General features: G+C 35.4%; 1 long non-coding RNA gene across 3 annotated transcripts; it reads left to right on the top strand.

Annotated features, from left to right (window-relative positions):
- LOC113481431 lies at positions 1-27,190 on the top strand. Of its 3 annotated transcripts, none has more exons than XR_003398680.1 (6): positions 1-104; positions 8,337-10,203; positions 12,831-13,015; positions 14,445-14,506; positions 21,259-21,358; positions 21,475-27,190. It is a non-coding gene; the product is annotated as an uncharacterized LOC113481431 (long non-coding RNA). The 3 variants fall into 3 exon arrangements; XR_003398681.1 differs by having other exon boundaries at positions 8,323-10,203; XR_003398682.1 differs by lacking the exons at positions 12,831-13,015; positions 14,445-14,506.

The raw sequence follows: 27,190 nt of genomic DNA, 5'->3' as shown, positions 1-27,190 counted from the left end.
CAGGTGTCCTTCATTAGTCAAGACTGTGAAGAAATTCCAGAATTCCTAGGAACAAAATATGGACGTATGGCAAAAAGACTAGATCTTAGCTTCAACTTGTTAAGGTATGTGGCAATGTATAAATTTTCAAGTGCAATATGGGACATCATCTCCAAAAATAGAATATTTAATATTATTTTATAAATGTCAGGTCCATTTAGTTGTTATTGAGTGAGCGACGCTGTTTTATAGGCAATGTTTGTCTTCTTTTATTGCACACTTGAAACACAAATAACCAGGTGAGTCTGGAAATTTCTCGTGTTAACACAAATGATGTTTGGTGAGGAGCTTATGGTTTGTTCTCTGCTCAAAATGGAAAATAAGCATCATTAACCTGAAGAAGTGAAGAATGGGATCAAAACTGAGTTGTTCTTAACCAAAATACAAGTAAGTGTGTGCTTCTCTCACTTCTTTTTATTTGTAGATCTCTGGTTATTACCATAAATGGTTTGTAATACTCTTTTCTCAGATTATGTGTTTTTGTTGTATGATTTTATTTTTGGGAAGCTGTGTAGTTAAGTGCTACAACTAAGTGCAGTTAGAATTTTTAAATAAATTCTAATTATTTTAATGTATGGATTGATTTAGAATTCTGTAGTATTCCTGTTAGTTATTACAGTATCTTTTTCTGTTTAATCCTTGTGAGAGAGCCTGGTGAGGTTCAGCCCTTTATCTTTCAGGTAGGCAGCTCTGTAGGTCAGTAGGGAGAAGGGAATCGAGTGTAGTTGTCTGTTTAAGAAAAAGCATAGTTTTTCAGTTATAGGATTGGACTCTTTTGAGTGTTCCTTTTTATGTTATTGAGGATAAGCCTAGAGTCTGCTTGTGAGGAGTAAGACACATAAAAGTATTTTGCTGGTGCCTTGTTCTCCTAGGGGGAACAACTACTGGTTTTAACTTACTTAACACTCATAAGTGTTATCCTGAGCCACTGTCAACTCTGAAGGACTGAGTTCTACATGCAAGAGGTAGCAGAGCAAAGGAGACACTAAACAACCTGTGGATTGTTACTGTCTTCTGGCTGATGACTATGTCTGTGGAAATTGTAATTAGAAGGGAGAAGGGGGAGGGAATCAAATGGGCATTTTTTCATTTTGTCATTAAGATAATTCAAGTTCTGTGTGGGTATTAAGATTTAACATATTGTCAACAAGACGACTACTTCTTTACACCTCTAGAGCTACTACCTCTGGAGAAAAAAAAAAAAGTTTGTTCCTTTCATTTAATGCAAGAACGTTAAATCTAGCTGTAAAAATATCACTTTAAAACTTTAAGTCATTAGTTCATGTTTTCACAGAGAACTTAACTGTTTCTCGGATCTGTTTTTATCCTTTCCTTCCCTATCCAAAACACTATCCCTTAGCCTCTTTTTCAGAAGGAATACAATTTGATTTTATTGGTGTTGGAGGGAAAAAAAAGTGTGTTAAAACCTTTTGTGGGGAAACGAGAGAAAATGCTAGTTTTGGGGTAGCTGCAATCAACTTTTGATGTAGGATAGCTTGATGTAAAAGTATTCTAAGGCCAGAAATCAGATCTGAGGGAAGGGGAGAGGTGTTTGTTTTTGTTTTGTGGTTTGTTTTTTTTTTTTTTTTTGATACGTGTGTGTGTTTGTTTTTTCTTTTTTTATTTTTAGCTTAGGGAAGCTAATACTAAATTAAAGATCAGTAATAGTTTCTATATGCTTAGTATACCTATCACAGCTCTAAGAAACCAAGAATGAAGTATTTATACAGTAGCTGTTCAGGCTGGTCTGCACTCATATATGAACACTGTGCTTGCATATTATAGAGGCAGTTAGGTAAGATGTAGAATAAATGTAATAGCCTTAAATGAATGTGAATATAGAAGAGATGTCTTGGACAGCTGTTGAAGCAAGTGTAAACAGCAAGATCATTGTCATCTTTAAACAAATATTATTGCTTGAAAAATCTGACAGTGTTGTAGTATAGAGATGAGTTTTATGATTTTTATCAATGCATAATTTGAAAAGTTTAGTTTATGTTGTTTTCAGTGGGGAAGAAACTAAGTGTCTCTTCAAAAAAGTTTGATTTTTCTATAAGAACTTGCTGTCTACTGGTAAGAGCACAAGTTGAGTGAAGAAGATCAAAGGTGATCAAAATCTAAGAAAAAAATAAAGAGAATATTGTGCTTTGCTGGCATGATAGTTACTTGCAGTAAAGATGTTAGTTTTTATTATAATGTGATTCATTATTAGATGAGACTATGTATGTTCTTTGAAAGGAAAAAAAAAATAAAATGTCAGTGGTCACTAATTTTTTAGCCCACATTTAAGCCAGAGAAATGCTTAAATATTCAACAGTTACCTGTTCTCAGTGTTAGGCAGTAAATAAGTACTTACCAACCTTTTAAAAATGTTTTTTTTTTTTTTTTTTTTTTTTTTTTTTTTTTTTTGCACATAGGGTTTCTGTGTCCTATTCTCTGTAAGTATGGCTACTACCACTTGTATTTTGGGAAGGAATCATCTTCCTGTAGTAGACAATAAATTCTGTTCTGTAAAAGTATCAACAGAATTTCTGACAACCTACCAGTTACATTCAGAATTTAAGAAATTGAGCATAGAGGGAAGATTTTTCTTCTTTTAGTATTATTTTGTGGACATTAGTATTTGCAGTCATGTTATTTGATGTTGCTATAATGGGTGTAGCTGCATGGAGAGAAAGAGAACTGTCTGTTGTAGTAATGTGTTAAACCTTGTGGTCAGTTGGCAGCAAACTTTTTACAAGACAGTGCTCTCTGTTCTGAACCAGGAGTCGTGTGCGGTTGTAGACCTGCAGTCTTTACTGTGTGCACACACACGCTTATCCATGTAAGAGACTCTTGTCAGAAAGATGTATTTGTACAGTATGATACGGATGTCATAAAACTTTCTTATGAGACTGGTATAATGCAATACTTGATTGAACAATTGCTTTAGTGAATTGTACTGATTTTGATACCACTATAATGTAGATATCTTTGTTGCAGAAGTCAGTATAGAGCCAGGTAAATTATTTTGCTATTTAAGGCTTTCCACTGTAAAGGTGTGTTTTCAGAGACTTATCCAAGTGTACTGGAGAATAGGAAAAGGTGGTAAGTCTGACTGATGCTGTTAGTGGGAAAGAATTAGTCATACTATATTTTGTGACTTACACACAAACAACTCTGGCCAAGCTTGTCCCTTAGCATATTTCAAGAGATGCTGTTGTGTTTTTCTGGGAAATACAACTTGTTTTGTACAAACAATGGAGTTTCTTCCTCCTGCCCTCTTTTTTTTTTTTTTGATAATAATTTTTTTTAAATTAGGGATATCTTCTAATTGTTGGTTGTTTTGACATTTCTTTCTTTCTTTTTTTCTGTAAAGAAGAGTACTTTTGTGGATTCAATATTCTTATGTGTGGTGGTTTTGTTACTCAGATTTCTCTTTTTTTCTTCATGTGTGTGATGTAAACGCATAAATGTACACAGGACTGGACAACTAAATTGGAGGAGGGGAGGGTTGTCATTAGTTCTTTTGTATTGGCAGTTTAATAGAGAGGAAGATGTTTTTTTTTTTTTCACCGATTTTTTTTTCTGACCTCAGAGTTCTTCCCAGGCTAGAACACCTTCCTTGTTACTAAGAAAAATTTGGGCCTATGTAGATGCTTAATTGTTTCTGCATCAGATGTGTAAATCTAATAACAATACTTGATTAAATAGTCACAAAAAAGTTGCTCTTTAAAAGAACTGTCTTTCTTGGTTGCCTTTGACCAATAACTAGTGTCTCTCCTTGATGACACTGAGTGATACATGGATCCACCTCTCTTCTGGCAGCCAAAGCCAAGTGACTGTTACCAGTCGCAATGGTTACACATCTCCCCTTTTCCCTGGGAGAGAAAGGAAGGATAGAGGTGAATGGCAAAAGGGAACTTTTTATGGGTATGTCGGGGAAAAAAGAGGAGTAACACCAATTTGGTGTGTATAAGGCAAAGGGAAAAACTAATGTGTACTTAAAAGCATTCTAATTGTAATGAGCAAGGTACAGTGCCACTGGATTGTCCCTTGTTTACACCCTAGTGGACAGAAATCCTTCAACCCCAGACCGCTATAGTCCACTTATGAATGACTTATTTTCATGCTGTTTTCCTTACAGATTTTGTTTAAATAGTTTCTAATGTCTTTTGTTTCTTTTTGGGACTAAGGGGGGGTTATGAAGAAGATGGAACCAAACTCTTGTCAGATGTACAGCAAAAGGACAAGAGGCAGTTGTCACAGGTTTTGGCAATGGAATTTCCAACTGTTTGTAAGGAAATGCTTCACTATGTGAAAGGTTGAGTATAAGAGGTGCCCAGAGGGGCTGTGGAATCTCCATCCTGGGTGATATTCAAAGTGCAATTGGAAAAAGCTCCAAGCAACCAATCCAACTTTGAAGTCACCCTGCTCTGAGCAGGGGATTGGACTAGATGACCTCTAGATGCCTCTTCCAACGTAAATTATTCTATGATTCTGCAGCTTTATTGGCATGGTCATCATAAAATGGCCTCAGTTGTAGCAGCTCTTCTGATTTGATATTGTTAGTGTTTTTCAGCTATTTTAGAAATGAACTATTTACACTGTGTATTTTCAGTAAGGCATGTTTCAGGAACAGAGATGTTTTGCTTTGGAAATCTGCTCCTGAATCTCTTGTGGCAACTGTATTTGATAGCCTTCCCTGATAATAGAGTACTGTAAAGGCCACTATTTTGTTTCATAATATGTGGAAATCTGGGTCCAATTTAATGAAAGCATGGAGTATGGGAAGGAAAGTCACTGATGTGCCAGTGTTATTGGAAGGCATTGCTGAAAAGGATTTCAAGGGGGAATGAAAAATTACTGTTAATCATTGGAAGTTAAAGATTTCATTAGAAAAAAGAGGTAAATTATAATCACTGGTGAAAATAAAAAAAGGAATGTATAATTAGGAAAGATGTAATGTAGGTAGGGAGTAGAGATTTGGATGAAATACAAAGATTTTTTTTAGATTTATCTTGCTGTCTTGTAGAGAGAAAAAAAACTTGGATAACTTTGTGCCAAATTTTTCCTTTTACATTAAAAGCTAAATACAGTCCAGTGCTTGAATAACAAATATGACTGTTTTTGTACAGATAGGTGCTGTGTTTTTAAAAATAACATCTACAGTCCAATTCAGAGAAGTCCATCTTCTAATATTGCCCTCAGTAGTTTTAAACATGCAAGTTGTTTTACTTACAGAGATTTCTTCTGGGTCTAAGCTATGAGCCGAAAAGGAGAGTGCATCTTTAATCTTGCCCAATGAGGGAGGATTAATCCAATAATTGTGCTCATGGAGATACAGATATCTCTTCCCTCTCTCTAGGGTGCAGATTATTTCTGCTAGAAGCATGAATAATTTGCACAGTGTGTGCTTGTGCATATTTTCCACTGTCCGATTAAGAGGGTATATGTATGAAAACATCCCCTTGAATTTTAATCCTAGTCTGGAATGTTCCTCCATGATTTTTGTAAAATTGAGGTTTTGTAATATCGTCTCTGTGGACTAGAGATTGTTTGTTTCTCTCTTCTGCCTACTGTTTTCTTGCCTGGGGGTATATGCAAGTGGCAGTTTGAAACTGGGCTTCAGTTTTATGGGGCTCTTTTTTTTTCCTCCTTGCCACCTTCTCAGTCTGTGAAGCAGTAAGACATGTAGAACAGGAAGACGAACAACAAAAGAGATGGAAATAAAAGCCAGAATTCAAAACAAAGCATGACATTTTTTTTAAAAGCCTTTAGACTGATCTCTATAGCATTTTAAAATGTTGAAGAAAACGCACTATTGTTAAAACTTTTTGATGGTTTTATTTATAAGGTAGAAAAATATTTTCACCATAATTGGGTAACTCTTAATCGTAGCGTTGCATATTTATCAGTGTGAGGGGCTGTTATTAATGTAGCTGTCATGCACAAACACATTTCTGCATTAAATCCATTTAGTATGTGCATTATTCGGTCTAGAATGTCACCAGGACATCAAAGCCCCCTTAGGCATAAGAGCACAGTGCCCTGCTGTGGCTGCAGAAAGGGCTTGATCAATAAATGTAACATGTTAATGCAGAGCAAATAGAATAAAAGATTTCTTTGACAAGACATGAAAAATCACCTTGTGGCAGCTGGCATGGTGATGCCATTTCAGCGGAGACACTAGCAAAGTTGATCTGACAAGTAAAGAGGAGAGATGATGGTTATAAGGTGCTTTTGTTTCAAACTTCTTTCTTGACCTGTCAGGTTTTGAAGGAGCCTGAATGGCCCTTTTTTGTCATGTGAAAATTGTAGTCTTAGGCAGTTATGAAGCAGTTATCTCTTCTCAAATTGTGAATGCTGCTGTTTAATTGATTCACTTAGCATTTGAAACTGTCACGCATTAATAATTGCTAAATCCTGTAGATACTGCTCCAGTGTGTCATGCTTAAATGTGTAGTTATCAGAAAATTAATATCCTTAATGAACCGATGCTTTCAAACTAGCATTGCATGAAATCTCTTTTGCCCTTTCATTTGCTGAAGGTATATCAGCCAGTTTTCAGAGAAACCCCTCCCGACAGTTGTGTGGTTTTTTGGGTTTTTTTTTTTTTTTTTTTTGATGCCCGACAAATGCCAGCTTTGCTTTGGGTACATAGTGTGCTCAATGACAATAAATATAGTAATTATGCTGGAGTTAGTAATTAACATAATTATAGTCAATTACGACAAATACAGTGCAGAGCTAAATAAATGAGGGTGAGAAATTAGGAAGCTAATTGATTTACTTGCTGCTTTTTCTTGCAACTAGGGGTTGCAGATTTTCTGCAGGAGAAAAAGTGTTGTTTACAAATAACTGATTGTGTTTTGAAATGACTCTGTCTTATGGCTCTCCTGTTTCTTTTACACTGAGGTGAAGAGGAATGAAATATGGGGTGGTGGTTAGGAGAAAGGAACTCAGTGCTTTGAAAATGTATGCCCTTTAATTTTAGATGCTTCTTACAGTATTGAAGGGAAAAAAAAAGTCATGATTCCTTACAAACAACACACATTGCTACGGATATTTTTGTCATATATTTTAATCCCCTTAGATGTCTGTTAGATAATTCAGACTACATATGTGTTTGTTTATTGACATTAGAGAGATCTGCACAGCACTGGATAGCTAAAGAAAGAATTAAAATCGTTCAAGTAATCCAAGTGTGTTGAAAAAATATGCCCTTGTTCAGCCATCAGTTTCAATAATTTAGAACCATTGGACCAGTAGAGATGCATAGTATCATAACATTTGTGCACATTATAATTGCCTGTTTTGTTTCAAGATGATTTATAGTATGTTGTCTGAAGTAAGTGTATTGGAGCTATGCAGTTAATCTGTTTCACTTGCCTTGTTTTTTTGTTTTATTTCAAGCATGACCACAGTTTACTATGTGAAAAGAGAATTAGTATGTTTAAGTATTGAAGATTTTGTATTGCTTTAAAAAAAGAGATGTTCAGTAGTAGCTGAGATTTTTTTTTCTTACTCTACAAAAACAATGATTTACAAATGTTTGTAAATTTTATATTTGAAATAATTCACTGTTTCAAGGTAAATGGAACTGTATTTAGGGACTTCAACAAAGAGATAGCGTTTTCCACAGCTAAGCAACCTGAAATGTATAAATTATTGATAATTCTTTTCTTACTGTTGCAGTAATGTATCAAGTTCAAATGATTAGGCTTATAGTTTGAGGTGGGTACTTAGAGTTTGCCCATAAGGGATGTCCTCCAGTAAGCACAAGATTATATTTTTAAAGTAATATTGAAATTTTATGAATGTCTGAAAATAGATGTGCACTAACACATAATTCTTTAGAAGCAATTCAGCTGGAAATCAATTTGCTAAAAAAAAGTATTTATATACAAGGCATAATTTTAATTATTCTAAATTTACAGATATAGTAGTCTTTCAGATGAAGTCTTATACGTTTATTAATCACTATGGATTACCTTATGCATAATTATCTTTCTGTTAAAAGAACTGTGAAATAGTCTTATCCTACTAGATGGACTGAAGACAAGTACAATGATGGGTTTGCTTTCTGCATGGGAAATACCTAGGGAGTTGTACAAGATGAAGTTTTATAGGTGTATGTATATAGTAAAAATGGAAGGAGGGTACTACTAGTAACAAAAAGGATTTTAGACTTCAAGTATTAATTCTGCTTTTGATAGTTGATAGACAATCAAAACTAAACCTACTCCTTGCTTTCTTCTTCCCCTCCTCTTCCCTCCCACCATGCCTCTCCCTTTTGAAAAGTGGCATTTCAACAGGAACCAGATGTGATCTGGGTAATGTATAAGGAAAACTTGTTTTTTCCCTTTGAAAACTTTAAATAATATTAGAAAATACTTTCAAGGTATACCTTGTCTCACATACAATAGCCATGTCTGTGTTCTGTTATTTTATCATCTTTAAATACTTTCTGACTACAGAATATTTGCCTTTACAAAGTAGTATTTATGTATGTTTCTGTGACTCTTATATTTTCCTGCTGTGTCTTATTTGCAGTCATTGGTTTATTGCTGATATGAAGGGGACCAGTGAATGACTAAATTAAAAAAATATCAAATTAATGGCTTATAGTATGTATTCACTGATTTCAGTATGTGCCAGGGATCTAAGTTGTTTTTTTTTTGATGGATAAGTTATTTTTCCAAACTCAGTAATATATAAGAACAAACTTAGAGTATAAATTGTTGTATTTCAATCTTATACTGGTGGCTGTTATCTTCCTTAGACCCAACAGCCTCTCTTTTTGTCCATTGATCCTTGTGTGACTTTTTACGGCCACGTAGTCACTAACGGACTGTGAAAACCCTGTAGTATATATACCTCTGACCCCCAGTGCTGGCCATTATCCACTGATTTACCCTATCTGACAGATCAGAACCTAAGATTGTTTTCTCTTCTGCTTTTGTCAAGAAGGCTTAACATTGTGGAGGGAGTTGTCTTGAGACTGTATCATGTGGCAGAATTGGGCAAAAGCTGGTTACCTGAACCTATGGTGGGGGTTCAATTTATGTTCATATTGTGTAGTGGAGAATTCTTGGGAGGATTACTAGAGCTGTTAAATCTGGTAAAAATGTTAAAACGTACTGCACAATTTGACATTAAGTAAAATAAGGCTGTGAGCTTGAACTGTTACATCCTTAAATATACCTTGTGAATATTGCTGTGATGGATGATGCAAATTGTTTTTTTTTTTTTGGTGACATCCATCTCTAAGGGGCTGTTGGCAATCATGAGTAAAGGTGAAATCTGTACTCCTGAACAAAGGTGAGTAACAAACTCCTTGAACACTTGAACACAGGTGTGTTGACTTGAACACAGGTGGATGTCATATTAAGCATCCATTGACTCAAAGCTGTTAAGACATTTTGACTGAGGTGAAGCATTTCCCAGTGAACTGATGTTTGCATCACATCCTTTTCTTTGTGTTTGAATGAATGGGGAGTGAACTGCTTTCTCTTGACCTGCTTTCCTGTGTGAGACTAAAGTTGGTTTTTGGAGTGATGTCGGAGACTTAAGTCCACACAGTCTGTGCTTGTTCTCTGGGTCCATGGAGCACAGTCAATCCAGCTCCTCTTCTGAGAACTGAAATCACTCTTAAACAAAAATTAGTTTTTGTTTTTGAATTCTGTTCTGATTGACAGGAATCTGTGTCAGGTTGAGAGAAAATAGTTAATAAATGGAAGACTACTGCAATCTATGGAAAGTATTTGCATTTGGAGGAGAAATAGTTTGATGCATTGGTTTTAGCTTTAAAAGAATGACAATAGTTTGCAATTAATGTCTTGGTGACTTCTGCATAGTCTATGGCTGTCTGGATTTTAAGACTCAGACCTACCTTTTTTTTTTTTTTTTTTTTTTCCTTTTAAAGAGTACTGGGGTTTAAAGAGAAAGGCATGATAAAAAATATGTTGTAAGTATAGTAATCAGATGGACCGTTCCTGCCTTCTGACTTCCTTAATCTCTCTTACTCTAAAACAGTATTTCCTCATCACTGCTGTTGTGAAACAAGAGCGAAGGACTACAGAAATAACTGTTGTCTGAGGACAAGGAGCTTGACTGAAGGGAAGAACCTGCATTAACCCTGGAGCTATTGTCTTTGTCTTTCCCTCTCTGTTTTGTTGAAAGGTATCTTCTCTCCTTAATACAATACACAAGATTCTCAGCATCTAGTTACAGATCCAGTTTCGCTTACCAGTCAATGAGTAAGAAGGGTCTGTGTCCTCTGGTATTCAACAAACCTCTGAGTGGTCATGATACAAATAGGTAATTGGCATTTGGCAGGTAAAATCCTTACAAAGCTTCTGTTTATGCATAGTTTGTTTGTTACATGTTGTCTTGTGTGGTTTGTGCCATTTTAAGATCTTGCATTTTACATAAATCATCTCTACGTAAATTATCTTGGAGATGATTTTTCAGATTAAAAATCCAACCCCCCACACCCTTAGCTCATGCAAGCATGAAGAGTGAGTAGCATAGAAGTGCAAAAGGGCCATGCATTTTTCTCAGGCTCAGGAGCCAGCATGTCAAGCCAGACATGCTATACAATAATTATACTGTATTTAAGGTCATAGTTAATGCAGTGTTTTAGCTTAGTTGCAGGCTTTATCCCTGGCAATCATGTGAAGTTTTATGGTTTTTATTTCTGTTTTTGTTTCGTTTCTCATGGTCTTTCTTTTTGACTATGCTTGCTTGAGTGAGTTGCTCACTGGTAGAGTTGGAAGATCATTTCCTTTCTTTATAATTTCTTCTCTATTTTTAACTTAATTGCCCACTGAGTCTGGAAGTGGTAGCAGTGAATGTGCTTTGTATAATACAACTGTATGAATTTGTTAATTTTAAACCATCTCATTGATCAAGTTTGTAGGAGCCCTTGCTATGGTGAAAGACTATAGAAATCACTTTTAAAAGAACACAAATAAGAGATACAAATGTTAGGGGATAATTTGTAATCCATTCAAAACTCAAGTGAAGTTGATGATAAGTTCTTGCAAGTTGGACCAAACTTGAATAGCTTCTCTTCAAGTGCTTGAGTGTCTAATGTTTTTCCTGAGCAGTTGATATATGAGCTGTACTGGTAGATAGCAGTACTTGAATGTGTGCACACCTCCAGTTCATTTTTTCATAAAAAGCATAGTGTGTGTGGCGTGCTGTTGTCAGTAGTTTACTGGCATTTAATACACATGTGCACACACAGAAACACACACACAAGACAACATCTTATATATATAAACATATTTATAATATATGTAGAATGCCTTATATATTATAATATATAAATTATATTTTTAATATATAAAAATTCGGGGGCGATACTCTAGTATTTGGTCTACTTGCATTCAGCATTTTGTCATAATCTTCTCATACTCAGCCTAAAAAGAAAGAACATATTACATGTTACTAACAAAAAAAGATGCAATAGTTCAGAGATGGGTGATTCGGAGAGATAACTAACCTTGAAGGAATTGGATCAGAATAGGAACAGTCATGGAGTAAAAAAGTACTTAAGTAACAAGAAATTACAAACTTCTATCTCCCTTTTCATAACTTTATCCAAACCTACCTTCATTCTTATGGGTTTTTGTTATTTTAAACTCTCTACTCCCTTCTTCACTCCCTCCTCCATAAGCTCTCAGAAGTATTCAGTATTGGTCTTGGCATCAGTTCTTATTGAGGCTGATATGAAGAAAGTTACATCAGCATGGTGTTAGTCCAGTGGTGACTGATGCATATTTCAGTTTAAGAGGTGTTTGGCATAGATAGCAACTCGCTGTGTTTTGGCTTGGTAAAAGTCAGGCTCTTGCTCTGTTGATATTGTTGCACTGAAGGCTAGAATGACAACATTTAGCTTATTACTTGTCAAGTCCAAACTTTTTTTTTTTCTCTTTTAAAGCTGACAAGAGAATTAAAAAAGTTGTGGGGGATTTTTTGGGGGGAATTTTTGTTTGTTTGTTTTTACTATGAGACTTACATGCCCAGTTCTCTCAACTGGTTCAATTTTACATGATATACTGGATGGATATAACTGTTTTGAGTACGAATGCTCAGTCCTTAATTTTTTAATTTGCGTTAAGCACCATTTTTCAGTGCTTGCTTTTCTGAGTGTTAAAAGATGGGTATAAAATATACTTAATGATAGCGAAAATGTGGCTCATATTTTGTGAGCCAACCCTACATTTCCCATTTGGTAAGGTGGGCTGACTGGTGCTGTTTGTTCCTTGTGAATACGCCCAATGGAAAGACATCATATTGCTCAATGTTTTTAAATTACATTCAGAAATGTGAACTGCCTTTCCCTTAGAATATTAATCTATGATCAGACATGCAAACGGGCAACTCAGTTTATGAATTTAACAGAAAAGGTACCTATTACCTACATTTAATATATTTTTTTTTTTAAATTATCATTTGCAACCATTAGTCTGAAGATCAAAGTTAACATGTGTTCTTTATAAGAGAGGCATGTACTTGTGGTGACTTAAATGACTTCTTTAGTAATTACTTTGGATATTTATTTATCATGAGTATTTTAACATATTTTCTTTTAATGATTTCAAGACCAGTATATTTTAATTTTAAATCCTTAGGTGTTTAGGAGCATCCATTTACCTACTTAGAGCAACAAAGCAGCTTTTTATGATAAGGATATGGCTAGGGAAGTTTTATTTTTGTGACAGTGATTTGAGGTTTCTGTTCATCTATTTTTGGTCTTGTTCTCTTTTACCAAATGCTAAAAATGCATTTTATCTCTTTAGCATAAAATCTCTTAAAGCACAAGGAAATGCCTCAGAATTGTTCTGGAACCATTGTAGATGTGAAGGCTCCGAGACTTGCTACAGTGCTATGACTTTGCAAGGCCACGTAGCTACAAAATCACTGGATGAGGATGCTGTGTTTTAGGCTCCTAGGACTTTCAAGACCTTTTCGCTGGAGAGAAAAGGTGAAAACTTGACCTAGTTATGTAAGTGATAAAGTGTACTTATTATTGTAAAGCACTTAAAAGCCGAAGGAAAGGTGTTCTAGATGTGCCAAGGATTAACAGTATATTGACTATTCAGAAAACTGTGTTTCTAACAGCTATGTTAAGATAATTTGACAGTCCAGTGTGTGTAAGTTAAAATTACAGCTGCTCCAGGATCTGAACATTTTCTACCTATTATCTTGTGTTTAATACACTATTTTAGACAGTGAATTACTTAAGAATAGCACAGAAACAGTCATGTGTTGCTGTGGTTTAACTCCAGCTGACAACTAAGCACCACACAGCTGCTTGTTCACTCCTCCCACCCAGTGCGATGGAGAGAATAGAAAAAAAGTTAAAACTTGTGGATTGAGATAAAGACATTTTAATAGGACAGAAGAGGAAGAAAATAATAATAATAATACTAATAATGATAATGATATTAAAATTACAATAATAATAATAATAAAAATAATTAGAATATCCAAAATAAGTGATGCACAATGCAATTGCTCACCACCCACTGACTGATGCCCAGCCAGTCCCCAAGCAGCGATTGGCACCTCCAAGTCCCACCATTTGTATGCTGAGCATGATGTCCTATGGTATGAAATATCCCTTTGGCTAGTTTGGGTCAGCTCTCCTGGCCATGCTCTCTCCCAGCTCCTTGTACACCTCTTCACTGGCAGAGCATGGGAAACTGAAAAATCCTTGACTTCAGATAAAAACTACATAGCAACAACTAAAACATCAGTGTGTTATCAACATTATTGTCATACTAAATCGAAAACGCAGCACTGTACCAGCTATCCGGGAGAAAATTAGCTCTGTCCCAGCCAAAACCAGGACATGTGTGAAGGTGATTATGTTGGAATGGCTTTGTGAAAAAATTGTCAAATACTATGTTTTCGAAGAAAAGGAAACTAGTCAACCAAGTGAGAGGCTGTATATGTGTCAAATTTGCTTCCTTTTTTCACTATGTGCCTTCTTTTCTTCTTCCCCACTGCTTCCAGCTCCTTAAATCAGCAGAAGGCCGCCCAAAGTGCTGCTGAGAGATTTGGGTGTAAGAACGAAATCATGAGGTTCTTGCTTTTTTGTGAATGCTCTCTTCTGTTCACTGTGTTGCTTGTAATCAGGAGCCAGGCGTTAGCTAGCTCGTTCCTGTACAATATTGGTTCCAGTTCTACCAGGTGCACAATTAGAAAATTATCTTCCAGCCTAAGTGGGGAATGTCAGAGGGCAGTTTGATGTCTTTCGCTGTTAATTCTTTGGCTTCCTTTAAATAAGTCATATCAACAAATGGTCTGTTACTACCAGTAATAATAGGATGTTTGAAATGTGGACATATCTAATGAGAATCTATCTCAACCCATTTAATGCGGGCCACTACTTTGCCACTGAATTACAGACTGGTCACTGCAACAGCTTCACCTGCATTTAAATGACTGAGCAACAGAAAAGTTTCTAAAGGTAAGGAGATGAATGCATTACTGTAGATTTTGTTTTGACCGTCATTTGTCTCACTTTCTACTAATTGGTAAATGGAGGAAGAGAGGATGTATGTCTGTATTGAGCTAAAAGTGAATGGGCAAGTGTTTGTGCATTTTAGTACAGCAGATTAAAATCTTGGTGGCTGTAGCTTTAGTATTTTAAACCAAAGTAAAGGGGTGATGTTGGCTTTCAGGTACTGTCTTCTTTTTTTTTTTTTTTTTTTAATTTTCTTTCTGTGTAGGTACAGAAGTGTGTTAAAACAATGAAGACTATTGTGGGCTGAAAAAGTAGCTCTTGAAGGTCTTCAAGATAGCTGGTAGTTATAAAGTTGATACTTGTATTTACAGCATAGCCTATTACTATAATATAACCTGGAACAAATAAATAAATCCTTTACTGTAGCAGATACATTTTAGCAGTAGTCAGAATAGTGTCAGAATTGGTCAGTAAGCTTCATTGTATACTCAGAGACATCAAATGTTTCAGGTTCTGTACCTCTTGTTTAAGGCACTGTGAGGTCATAATCTAAATCAGGTGTCCTGCAAATTTCCATAGAGCTCTCATTCTTAGGGGGAAAAAAAAAAGGAGAAAGGCTTCTGTACCCTAGTGAGTGGAGTGAAACCCTACTAACACCCTTTTTTTTTTTTTTTTTTTTTTTTTTTTTTTTTTTTTTTTTTTTAAAAAAAATACAAAGGTACAGACTTATGTTAAAGGTTCATCTGTAAATTCCTAAAATCATCTCTGAATTTACCTGTGTCAAGAAAATTTGCTTACCTAAATTATACTGCTGCTTTTCAACTCTTTTACCACTTGCAGAAAATAACAGATATTTCCTTTCACTAGATTTTGTATGCTGAACACATGTGAGATCCTTGATGTTTGAATCCATCCAGTTGAATAGAAATAACCTTATTCATATTCTAGAGTGCATTCACATCTGTGCATGTATGTAGACAGCTAGGTGTTAGTCATTTCCATCCTGTGCAGGTCTATTTTTCTGCAATGTTTTAAAATCTGTTCCTTGTCTTCTTGCTACAGAGCATTTTATTTATTTATTTATTTTAAGGCCTTCATGTCTCTAAGTGATCATTGAACAGAGAAAGTAAATTGCTGTTAAAATTCCCTCACTGGTGATTCCACCTAAACCAACCACAACTAGTATATTTAAAACAAAAAAAATCCCAGCTTTTTCCTCACTGGTGTCTAGCTAGCAGAGTGCATGAGTGTAGAGAGAGCTTTGACCCCAGAGAGCTTTTGCATGATAGACTCGTTTCAGATTCTTATGTAAATCATACTAAGGCTCCTTGTGTAAACTTGACAGTACCTCTCTGTACTTGACATAGTAACTTCAAGCTTTTATGTTATTTAAATATACTAAAATGTACCCTGTATAAAACTGCAGGTGCTGCTACACTTCTATTAGAGCAAGGTAAAATTTGCCTTTAGGAAAAACTCTGAGGCTGGTGAAAGAGTTAAGCAAAGCAGCCAGAAACCATTTTCAGCTTTTACTTTGCAGATACAACCTTTTAAGCATACCTACATTTACCTGCAATGGCAATCGTTTTGCATTTTAATGACAAATCAAGTACGCTAACTTGCATTTGAAACGAAAGTGCCTTAAATGTCTCTGGCTGTCAGAATGAGATGTTAGGAGCTTGATGAAAAGAGAACAAAGAAGACAAAGTATGAAGCCTAGATACAGAGCAAAATGAAATAAAACCTTGTATGGCCTGTCAGGGGTGTCAGTTGATATTCCTATCTAAAGCACATTATAGTATTACTTTGCAGCTCATAGCTTACTCATCTGTCTTTTTTAATTCATCACATTCTAGCCCACATCTTTTAAGTCCCATGTGTCAACAATGGAAGAAATCTGTTAATTGACAAATGAGTGTCACAAATGTGAATTGGTGCCTTTACATCAGAGGCAGGTAGTCTCTGTTGTTTTTTGTCGGCTCTATTATTGGCATAAGCCAGTGTAAGACATCTGTCTTTGCCAGAATGAGAGATGACAGCCAAAGAAGGGCTGTCATTGTTTTAGTGCATGTTCATTCTGCTGAGATACTGTATAAAGATAAAATGTCAGTTAAAAGAATATGAAAAACTAGCGGGAGGAAGTCCTTAAATTACTTGGGAAGGGGATCCGGGAATTGGTGCCAGAATTGAAATCTGAACGTTCCACTTTGCATCTATCACATCAATTTAAAAATAATACTTTCTGAGTAACTGGGTCAGTTTATAAGGCATTTAGGAAAACGTTATGTTGTGTTGGCATAATTAGCTCATAAGGTGGAAGGAAAAGCATACCTCCACAGGATATGAGTTTATTACAAGTTCATTTTTCAGACATGTATAGAATTGTCTTGATAAAAATATGCTGTGCAGCATCTCTGGTGTTGATTTGCATCTGTTTTGAAATATTGAAATTGCTCCTTTCCAATTTCTTTTTCTGTTATAGTTCTATTTTAGATTGATGAATAGCATAATGAAATAAAAAGCATAGCCAGCTGTGAGTTGATGAGACAATTAATAGGAAGAAAATTATTAACATAGTTCTGGGGTGTCTAGAGGTTGCACAAAAGTATACAAAAGTTACTCCCAAATCACTAAATCCCTTTATTGCAATAAATGACTTTTTAATATCAGGTAGTGAAAAAGAGAGGAGGAAAATGTTTTAATGGAGGAGGTGGAAAAGGGGAATAGAACAATGTTATAAAAGGCTGCCATTTTGGGTTTTGATTAAAAGGTGTAAGAAAGATAGATCATATTTAATCTTCAGCAACTTTAACAACCATATGCTATAGGTGCTACAGGACACTCCTCGTGTGCCCCCCTCCTTCCAGAATGACCTATGACTTGGGTTCTAAGTAACCCTGTCTGAACTTTGGGGTTTTTGAGGACTATGTTGACTGAATCTTGTGAAGAACTAACTCTTGATCTGTAGGAAGACTGTCTGCATTGAAGTTTCAAGACAAGATGTTTCTAAACAATTTATTTAAAGTCTTAATTTTAAAATTACTTGAGTTTGCATTTTAAATAGAGCTGTTCATATAGTAGATTTTAGAAGTTCTCAGTTTTGATACTACTTAATACAGGTAGAATTGTCATTCATAACTTAGTAGGACATCTGTTCATTTTTGTTTTGTTCTGGTGTTTTGTTTTTATAATTATAAAAATGTATTTTCTAATGTTTCTAGCAACTAGTAGAGCAGCAGAAAAAATGTCAAACTGCTGTTTCTCCTTCCCATCCCCACCATCTAATGTGGGGCACTCAAATTTTGTCTTTGATAACTATGTTTATCTCCAAGATGCCTCCTGACTGTTTTACTGCAGTCTGTGGTTAATGCTGATAGCAGTTTTAATTTTCATTCTTGAGGCAAGTTACAAAGTTTAGTACTTCTAATAGATGCTAGTAATTTTATGGGTCTTTTGTGTCTTAGGGTCTAAAAAGCTAAGAATGAGTAGCATACAGCTTCTTTTTACTTTTAACTGGATGGAAATATTGTGGTTTTGTAAATGGATCTTTAAAAAAGAATATGAAGAGAGAAGGTGGTTTGTCTCTTTAAAGCCCACTTTTTTTTTTTTTTTATTTTTTTTAAAAAAAAAGAAAAAAGAGCTAGAATTTTTGAAGTTCTTTGGAATTCATTTTCTAGACATCATTTTAAAAGATTATAGTCCATGAGGTTTAAGAAGTGTTTGCTGCTTGTATACAAAAGTTTATGTGCCTAAATTGAACAATTGTAATTTTATTAGTGGAAGGCTTATTCTTCCGTTACTAGCCTTCGCTGTTTCTAACTAAATTTCCAGTCAAAAGCCACTCTATTGGTTGGGTTACACAAAGTGCCAAGTGTATCTTTTCAGGCACAGTTTTTAGTAGTGTGTTCTCAAGTTCAGTTTCCTTTGAGAAGTAGAAAGACGACAATGTTGCCATCTTACAGATGGCAAAGTTGAGACGTGAGGAGGCCTTGTTAATCTATAGATGCCAAGTATCATTTTCAACCCTTCATACCAACTTGCATAAACTTCTTCTGCATGTTGTGAGAAGTGATGGTTGGCACCTGTCTACCTGCCAAATCTGTAGTGATCCTAGAGGTAGTTTATTTTCATGTGCTACTTAGCTGCGCTTTATATTATTTCATAGCAGGTGCATCACCAAGATGATGGTATAGCTGAGACTAAAAAAAAAGTGAAAAATTGAATGCATTGTAGACATGGAAGAAATTTTTTATTTCAGATGCATCAGGGTTTTCTCATATTTGTTCCTTTGTGGTTGAATGCTACATAATTATAAAAATAACAACAGTAACAACAAAAAAGGTGTGGACTGAGACTGTATCTTGTATTGTTGGTGGACTTTCTTTCCTAGATAAAAAATAAGAGATGATTGGTAAGGATAAGTAGGAAGATCTCATATCTCTTATGTGATTGAACTTCATTGTGAAAATTGATGTGTGGGAAATACAATTGGAGCTAGTTAAGATACCATCCTGTTCCATACCCCAGTGCTTACTGCAAGATGCCAGGTAAACCCTACAGGGAAAATTCAGCTATGGGAGTGTGTGTTTGTATGACAGTATTGTCAGTGTTACATTACCTCTAGAAAGGGAATATAGCAGAATTTAAATACAGAAACGTTGTACGTGTGTGAGCACATATCCTTTTGGTGATTCCCCCCCTCCCAACTGCCAGCTGTCATAGAGAATATGAAACAGACAAAAATTTATTGGGTAGTATTTAGAAACATGTCAGTGGTAACGACTGGATCTCTGATTTCAATTATCACCTACTAAATTTAGGCTAATGTAATGCGTTTGTAGACCTGTTGAATGCACCTGACATCATGTTTAAAATACTTGAAACTGCACTATTTTTTAATATCATATGTTGACCACTTTCTTTCTCCTATGCGCATCTGGTGCATGGCAGCAGGCATCCCATGTGACCTGTAAAAACTTCAGTTGTGCTAGTTTGAGAGTTTCTTTTTTTTCTTCAGATAATATTTCAGCCAAGGAGAAGAAAGTAGTCTGAGACTACGATACAAAAATTTACTTAATGAAACACTACTCTAAGATTTGTAATTCAGCATTTTTTCCCCTTTGCAATCAGTGTGTAAACAGCATTTTAAGCTTTATTCCTATTGTTTAGCATTACCTTTTCATTGAAAGTCCTTGGGTTTTATGTGCCTTGGTCACTTGGGTGTTCTTCAGACTATTTTAATAATGAATTACCTATAGTCACTATTTTTGTGTAGAATGATTGGATGAGGTTTAAGGTAGAATCTGTGATTTTACACAGGTTCTACTGTTAAATTAACACAGATTAGTGTGTAAATTCAAATTACTTTGAGTTCTGGTTTACTTACTCTGCAAACTTTTTATGTGCTATTATTTTGGATTATTGAGGGGGATCTTTTTCAAAAAAAAATGTTTCCTTTTTCAAGTGTTAGAATACTTTGTCAGAGTGCTGGGAAATATTTTTCTATCTTCCAATTGTATATTCTTTCTCTACCCATCATTCTCATGTATTCATTAAATTTATATGCTGATGTAAATTGTACACTTATGTTTGCAACTCTGAGCTTGCTTTCTAACTATTGGAACAGTAACTGTTGAAGGCATTTGTTCTGTAGTGAGTATTAATCTCACAGTTTTTAGTTTTTATGAAAAATATTATGAGCTTTTAAAGTTACGTGCATATCTGCATGTAAGTAATGTAAGAAAGAAAATAGTCTTCAAATATGTATAGGCTACTTTGAGTAAGTTCATTGTCCACATATTGGTAGCTGCATAGACAAACGGTGAATTTTGTAAGAATAAATATCCTCCTCCTTTAAGATATCACCTTGTTTGTACTAATTTTGCTTTGTTATGTTTTTTTGTGTCTTGAAATATCTTTTCCAGTAGTATTCTCAGTGGTGGTTAGGAGGTTCTTTTCCTTTCTAATGCTTCCAGACATCCTTTAGCTGACTTATCCTTAAGAATCTCAAAATTGTTTTAAACTGAAATAGTTATAAAAAAATTGTGAGCATGTTATCTGTTTCTGAAATACAAGACAGAATAGCAGAAGCTTTTCAAAAGGGTATTGGAAACATGGCTTTTGGGAGAGGAAACATCTTGAAGATTAAATTTCAGTAAAGTTGGATGTAGGTCTTCTGGTGAAATGAGTAAGAATGTACAGTCTTACTGATGGTTTGTTATTTTCAGAATTGCTAAAAGTGTCTTGGATGGTAAGTTTCAGGAGTAGTTTTCTCTGATGCTTATTTCCTGGGAATTTTGTTTGGTTTTGGGGTGGAAATTGCCTATGATTCCTTTGAAATTCTCCAAGCCAAATCTGGATGTAGATGGCATCCAGTAACTGCATGGGATCTATGTAGTAGCTTCATGGTGTAATTGAAATTACCGTAGAAAAGGAGCAATATTTCCTTTTCTGATTTGAGCTTGTCCAGCCTAAAGCTCATCATTGATCACAAGACACAGAAAATGCCTATGTAACTTTATTACATCCAGGCTATATATGGGCTATAATTATCTTCCTTTCATAGAGATAGGATTTTCTCAAAGGAGGATCCCTTTACCATGAGCCCTGCATTGTTTTTATTTTTCCCTGGACATTTGAAAAATGAAATCTAAGGCCTGAGAAGTCTTCAGAATATAAATTTCAGTTATAAACTAGGAACAGACTGTTTTAAGTAGCTTGCAGAACTTGTTTTGCTCTGTTGTATATTTCTTTAGTAGTTTGGGACCTCCTGATGAGTGGATTCTGTTCTATGCCATCAGTTCTAACAGGCTTTGTTGTCCCTACCAGAATGCTGAGATTTTGGAAGAGTGCAGGGTGGGTATTTAACTTACCTATTTTGATATGTTCTAATGATAGTATATTGGTTTGCAAATATAGGGAACTCTTCTGCTGCTCCATTTTGCTAATGTTTCTGATTACTCTGTACTCAGTTCTTCTCAAATCATTCCTGTGCTGCCTGACTTCCACCTTGGATGATCCAGTTTTGGACAGTTTTGCTGGCTTCCACTTTATTCCCACAAGTTCTTCTAACATGTGTGACTGCAAAAATGTTTCCTCTGCTTCCAGGTATCACTCACTTGATAGTATGGTGCCTGACAACCATATGTCTCTACAGCACCTAACTGTACTTTTGCCTTTTCTTTAAATCAATAGGACAGTTATTGCTTTCAGTACATTAGAGTGGAACTTCCTCACAAATATGTATTTGTCTGTTTACTGCAAATCTGTTGTAGGTGGTGCATCTGTTTTCACGTGCTATGTCAGAAAAGTTTATACATACTTGAAGACTAGAGAGGGAAAAAAAATTAGCGTGTTGCTGTTATCTCCTTGTTAAAGCTGATAAGTCTAATATAAAAAAGTGCATGCTACAGTCACAAAGGCTAGGAGGCTCAGGAATTTTTATATTGCCCAAGCAGACAGATGAAGTATATTTTATATGTGAGGAGGTAGGTAAATACTGGGATATTTATTATAATTTATAAGCCCCATCAATAATAAAAGTTTGAAGTGTATTAAACTTAGGCTTTATGTTAAGGTCTTTGTCCTGTTTTCTTGTTACTTCTCACAAATGCTTCATCAACCATCATAGTCCTGTAAAGTGATTTCTGTATAGTAATCAGAGGTCATTGTGGAGAACTGTAATCAGAATAAAAATCAGTTTATATTTTGTGGACAAATAATAATTAGTTGACTAAGAAGAAGCAAAAACCATTACACAATTTCATGAAAGCCAGAAAGAAGGGACAGAAGTAGAGAGGGGTGAATGCTTATCGTTGTAATATTAATATATTGTTTACTTTCAGTTCATGACTTTTGTCAGAGTGCTGTCTTTCTGTTGAATGGTCTGAATGTCCTTCTGGCATAGATTAGATTAATCCTTTTTTTAAATGTGAGCAAATACACATTTACTCAACTGGAGAGGAAATAAGATGACAATTAAACAAGTTCATGTTTGGGAAGAGTAGAAAGGAGTTTTATATTGGTATTGGCTTTGCATTTTGATAATGCTTTGTGATGCTTTCTCATTGCATGACTCCTACAGGAGAGTGGTGGGTTATGTGAAGACAAATGTCTTAGGAACAAAAAGCCTTTTTCTGCCAAAGCTTGAAGAAGGGTCTGTCTCTCTCTTTTTTTTTTTTTTTTTTTTTTTTTTTTTTTTTTTTTTTTTCTTCTCCTCCTGCAAAAAAGTCCAAGAAAACTGCTGACACTCAGAAGAGGAAAACATGATTTATGATGACATCATGTATTACCCAAGCAAAACTGTTTTGAGGAAGATTGTTTTTTTATGGTGTGTTCAAATAAAGAAACAGTGAATCATTCTTGAAAGAATATTGGTTCAGATTCTTCTCCCTTCTATCACCACCACCCCACCCTTGCTTTTCCTTTTCTACTTTGTCTGTCTTTGGGCATCTTAATATTGATGCTAGCCACAGAAAGTTGTTAAATTATCTTCAGTCCTTAAACATAGCTTCTTCATGTGGGTTGATACAAGAATAGTGTCTGCCATGTACCTGGAGGCCATTCCCAACTGCTTCTGAATAGTATTGGTACTGATTTACTGGCTCCAGCAACATTTAATTGCAAACTTTATTTGGAGGTAGTAAGTTTCCTTTCAGCCTCATCTCCTAATGGAAGTTGGTTGTTTTCAAACAATATTTCATTTATAGTTATTTGACTTAGTTAAAATGGCCTTTGTCTATGAAATGCTGTAAGACCAGTCTCAATATTTGTTCAGATGATGTCATCAGCAACAGAGAAGAAAGCAGATGAATAAAATACAGACGATATTCCAATGTTGAATATCTTAAAAAGAAAGCTAACTGGTAAAGTTGGGTAGATTACAGCAGTTTTATGGATAATGCTAGGAATTAAGGCTAAAAAGGAGTTGAGGTTCGTTATGTGAGTGCCAGAAAAGAGGTGATAACTCACTGAAAGTCTTAGACCGTGACTTGAGCAAAATTCTCAGACTGAGTACTGGTATCTGGGCTGAGACACTGGAGGAGCTGAGGAGCTGAGTGTTTGGTAGCTGCTGGGTGTACCAATGATTCCGGAGAGGGGGATGTCACACAAACCTTGTAAAAGTATTTCCCTTTAAAGTTAGGTCAGAAATGAACATTTATGACTGTTCCATGAAGTTCTTTTAGTTGTAGTTCTTAACTCTAAGGAAATACAAAATGCAGAGAAACAATTGTGGAGGTGTCCAAATTGGGGCTTAATAATGGTTGGTATTAGTTGGCCAGTTGCACTCTGCCTAATGTCTGAGGACCCCATGCATCGCTTTTACTGAAAGAACAGCATAGATTTAAGTAGCTGCTATAGAACACATCTCTTACTAAAAAAAATAAAGCTCCTAATGATACAACCAGATTCAAGCTGACTGTGATGCCTGTATTCATATTGAGCAATGCCTTGTTTTGTGATTTTTTTTTTTTCCCCTGTCATGTAGATTGGGCCTTTGTATGTAAGTATGTAAACGTTTTTTCCTATTATGTACCCTTCTGAATATGCCATGCATGCATTTGCCATTCCAACTAATGCTGTTTTGAGAAGCAGGGGCAAGGTTTGCAGTGGGACATGGCCTTTTCAGAAAACAGTTTGAAACTTGGCAGTTCTGTGTTGCATCAGGCAAGATGCTTCCTATCAGTTCACTGAAAGTGTTTTGCTGCTGCAGAAACAGGAAGAGGAAGGTGCAGCTGTCTCCACAAAAGCAAAATCTGGACCTTCACGGGTAAGTGGAAGTGTTGCCCATGAGCAGGGCAGGGGCTTCAGGCTCATGGTGAATTCCTAGCTTGTTCGGTGCAAAGCATCGACTCTTTTGCCTTAACTTTGCCAGGAGTCAGTGCTTTGTAGGGAGCTAAGAGTTAATGTGTAGTACTTCATTTCTCTATAAAGTAAGTGCTGCTGTGTGATTGGGAGTCCTATCCCTCATTTCCCCTCCCTTTGAGCAGTGGTATGATATATCTTACTTTGTAATTCTTGAAAAGTCAGCTTGATTGATTTTTATTTAATATGTGTTAGGCCCCAACCTTTCCACAGTCTCCTTTTAACCTTGTCAGATTTCTCTCTGGTGTTCCTTCTCCTATTTTGAAACAATTAAACTCTTGTAATATAAAGTGATGTACACCTCAGCTTTGGTAAGTATTTTTGAGAAACATAGAGAAACTGGTGTTTGCAGTAAAACCCCCATTTTTTTCTTGGAGAGACCCTACGTGTTGTGAACAGATCTGTGAAGACTGAGTCCTTGCAAAATTTCAGTTGTCCTGTAACTTATTCAACAGATTCTATGTAAAGATTACAGCAAAGTTAGTAAGAATCCTGTCATCATCCATAGAAAACATGTACCAGTGTATCATTAGTAGTCTGTCTGTACTATAATGTAGACTGTCATGGCCCTGAAAAGGTGACTGCCTTTTCCTCCAATTAAATTATAGGCTTATAGCATGTGCTTAACTATGTTCTTAATTGTTTTGTAATACAGGAGTGAAATTAATGTCCTTATATGCTTTGCTGAGTCAAGATCTTGGTGGATTCCTGTACTCATGTTTCATGGTGTTAAGTCTCTACCAATGTTCGTTCTTTCTGTTAATAGCGATAAAGTCACAAAGCAATTATACTCTGGCAAGCTGTCCTTTAATAACCTTTGTCATTTGTCAGAGTGCATTAGGCCCTTGAAAATTTTTACAGACAAGCTATTGGTCTTCATGAACTAATAGAGTGCTCTGATGTGCCAGCTCATTTGACTTGCCAAACTGCTGTTAGTTGAGAGGGGAGCTCACGTCAATTTAAAGAAATATTTTACACCTTTTTATTAGAGCAAAAGATTTTCAAGCAAGATTAAAACCTGATTTAGCAACAATCAACAAACAATGCTCATTTGAACCGTCTCAGCCTTCCAGTCCTACAAAGCTTGTTTTAAGCTTTTCAGTTCTCTTTGGATGTGAATGCAGTTTATGTTAAACTAAAAAAAATGTATAATGATGTTCATGTGTTAAATTTTGGTGGTTTTATCATAAGCATGTATTTATAATGCTACACCTCTGAGTATTTGGGACTTTGAACACTGCTCGTTACACTACAAAGTTATAACTCAGTGTGATTCTGTCTTCTTCAATGATATTTCTTAAATTAGTGTTATAACTACAGGGTCTATTCCTTCTAGTCATTTACCTTTATAGTTATAACTTATAAATTTTGGGATTGGCATGTTCTTAGGTTACTTTCTGTAAAGGAAAATATGTGAGAGGGAAAGAGAGCAACTACCTGTAAAACTGTTTAGTGTTTTGTGAACTGTCTAGTGATAAGGATTAAAAAAAGTGATAATTCTGTTGCTGTTGTGGTAATTTAAATATATACATTTTCATTTACTCCTGACAACTTCAACAGAGAGCTCTGATGCTTAGGGTACATACTACAGCTCTGCTTCAGTGATTGCTTTCTTCTTGGTTAGATCATGTTGAAGCCTGATGGATCACTTTGACTTTCTAGATGTGTACACTCCAGCATTCAGTTCTTGGGTACACAAGGAGACAGATTAAATATATAGAAGCCAGACAAATAAACATGCTTTGCTGACCTCTGACTGGAGCTGGGATGTAGCAATATATACACTTTGTAATAAAAATAGCCTGTGTTCTTTTGAAATATTCAAATGTATTTTTATCATTGTTACTACTTGGAAAGTAAAGCTTGAACATAATCTGCATCCCAATATTTCTAGCTATTCTGACAGAGTTAGACTAGACACTATGTATGTCGTTAATGAACAATATAATTCACAAAGAATACATTTAAATTGCAAAAAGTTATTGACTGATGGAAGTATTTTGTTTTGTAGTCTCTGCTATCTTCTTTGAAGCAAACATTATTTCTTTTTTTTTAATTGCTTATCCCACCTGTGCTACTTCATTATTGTAACGAACTGGGTAAATGACCCAGCAGAGAGATTTCAGTGTTAAGCTGATACTGTTTCTGTTACATCTTCCTTTTTTTGTTGCTTGCATGAATATGCACATATATGTATTCTGATGGAGTTCTGTCTCATTGTTGAGCTGTTAGTCTCAGTATTGTGTGTGTGTGTGTGTCTTATTTTTATTTTACAAATATCCATCTGGCAACTGAAGACAAGTATTTTGTTGATGGATTAGAAAGGTCCAAGGTTCTTGAAGTTTGCATGTCCTGTGAAAAAGACAGGTCAATTTTTTCATTCTGGACATCTGTCTCTCATAAGCTCATAAATTGCTCTTGAAGCTGGATAAAAAAAATACTGAAGGCAGCATCATATTTAAGAGTTTAAATGTGCTGATTGGAGTGTCTGAGAGTCTAACCTCAGGCAAAAGGTCTCCAGTTCAGTCTTTTTGACTGATGTGGAGTGGTCCACTGTTAATAATTTAGTTTTGAGACCTACTAAATGAAAAATAGGAGACTCATAGCATCAGTATCACTGTTTATCTTCCCTAGAAAATATGAACTGATTGTATTTTGATATATGTTTCCATTCTTTACACATTTAACTGTTCTCTGTTGTAGCCACTGCATCTGATTTTTTTTTTTTTCCTTAATGAGCAATGATTTTATATCTACAGAACACATAGCTTGCCCTGCAGGACCTTATGTTCATTTTTAGCTGCTCTGTTTGTGTAGTAAATA

This window comes from Athene cunicularia (genome assembly GCF_003259725.1).
Source record: "Athene cunicularia isolate RWA chromosome 6 unlocalized genomic scaffold, athCun1 chr6_part1, whole genome shotgun sequence".
Classification (NCBI taxonomy): domain Eukaryota; kingdom Metazoa; phylum Chordata; class Aves; order Strigiformes; family Strigidae; genus Athene; species Athene cunicularia.
The sequence above is the reverse complement of the archived record's forward strand: the minus strand, read 5'-3'. Positions and strand labels throughout refer to the sequence as shown.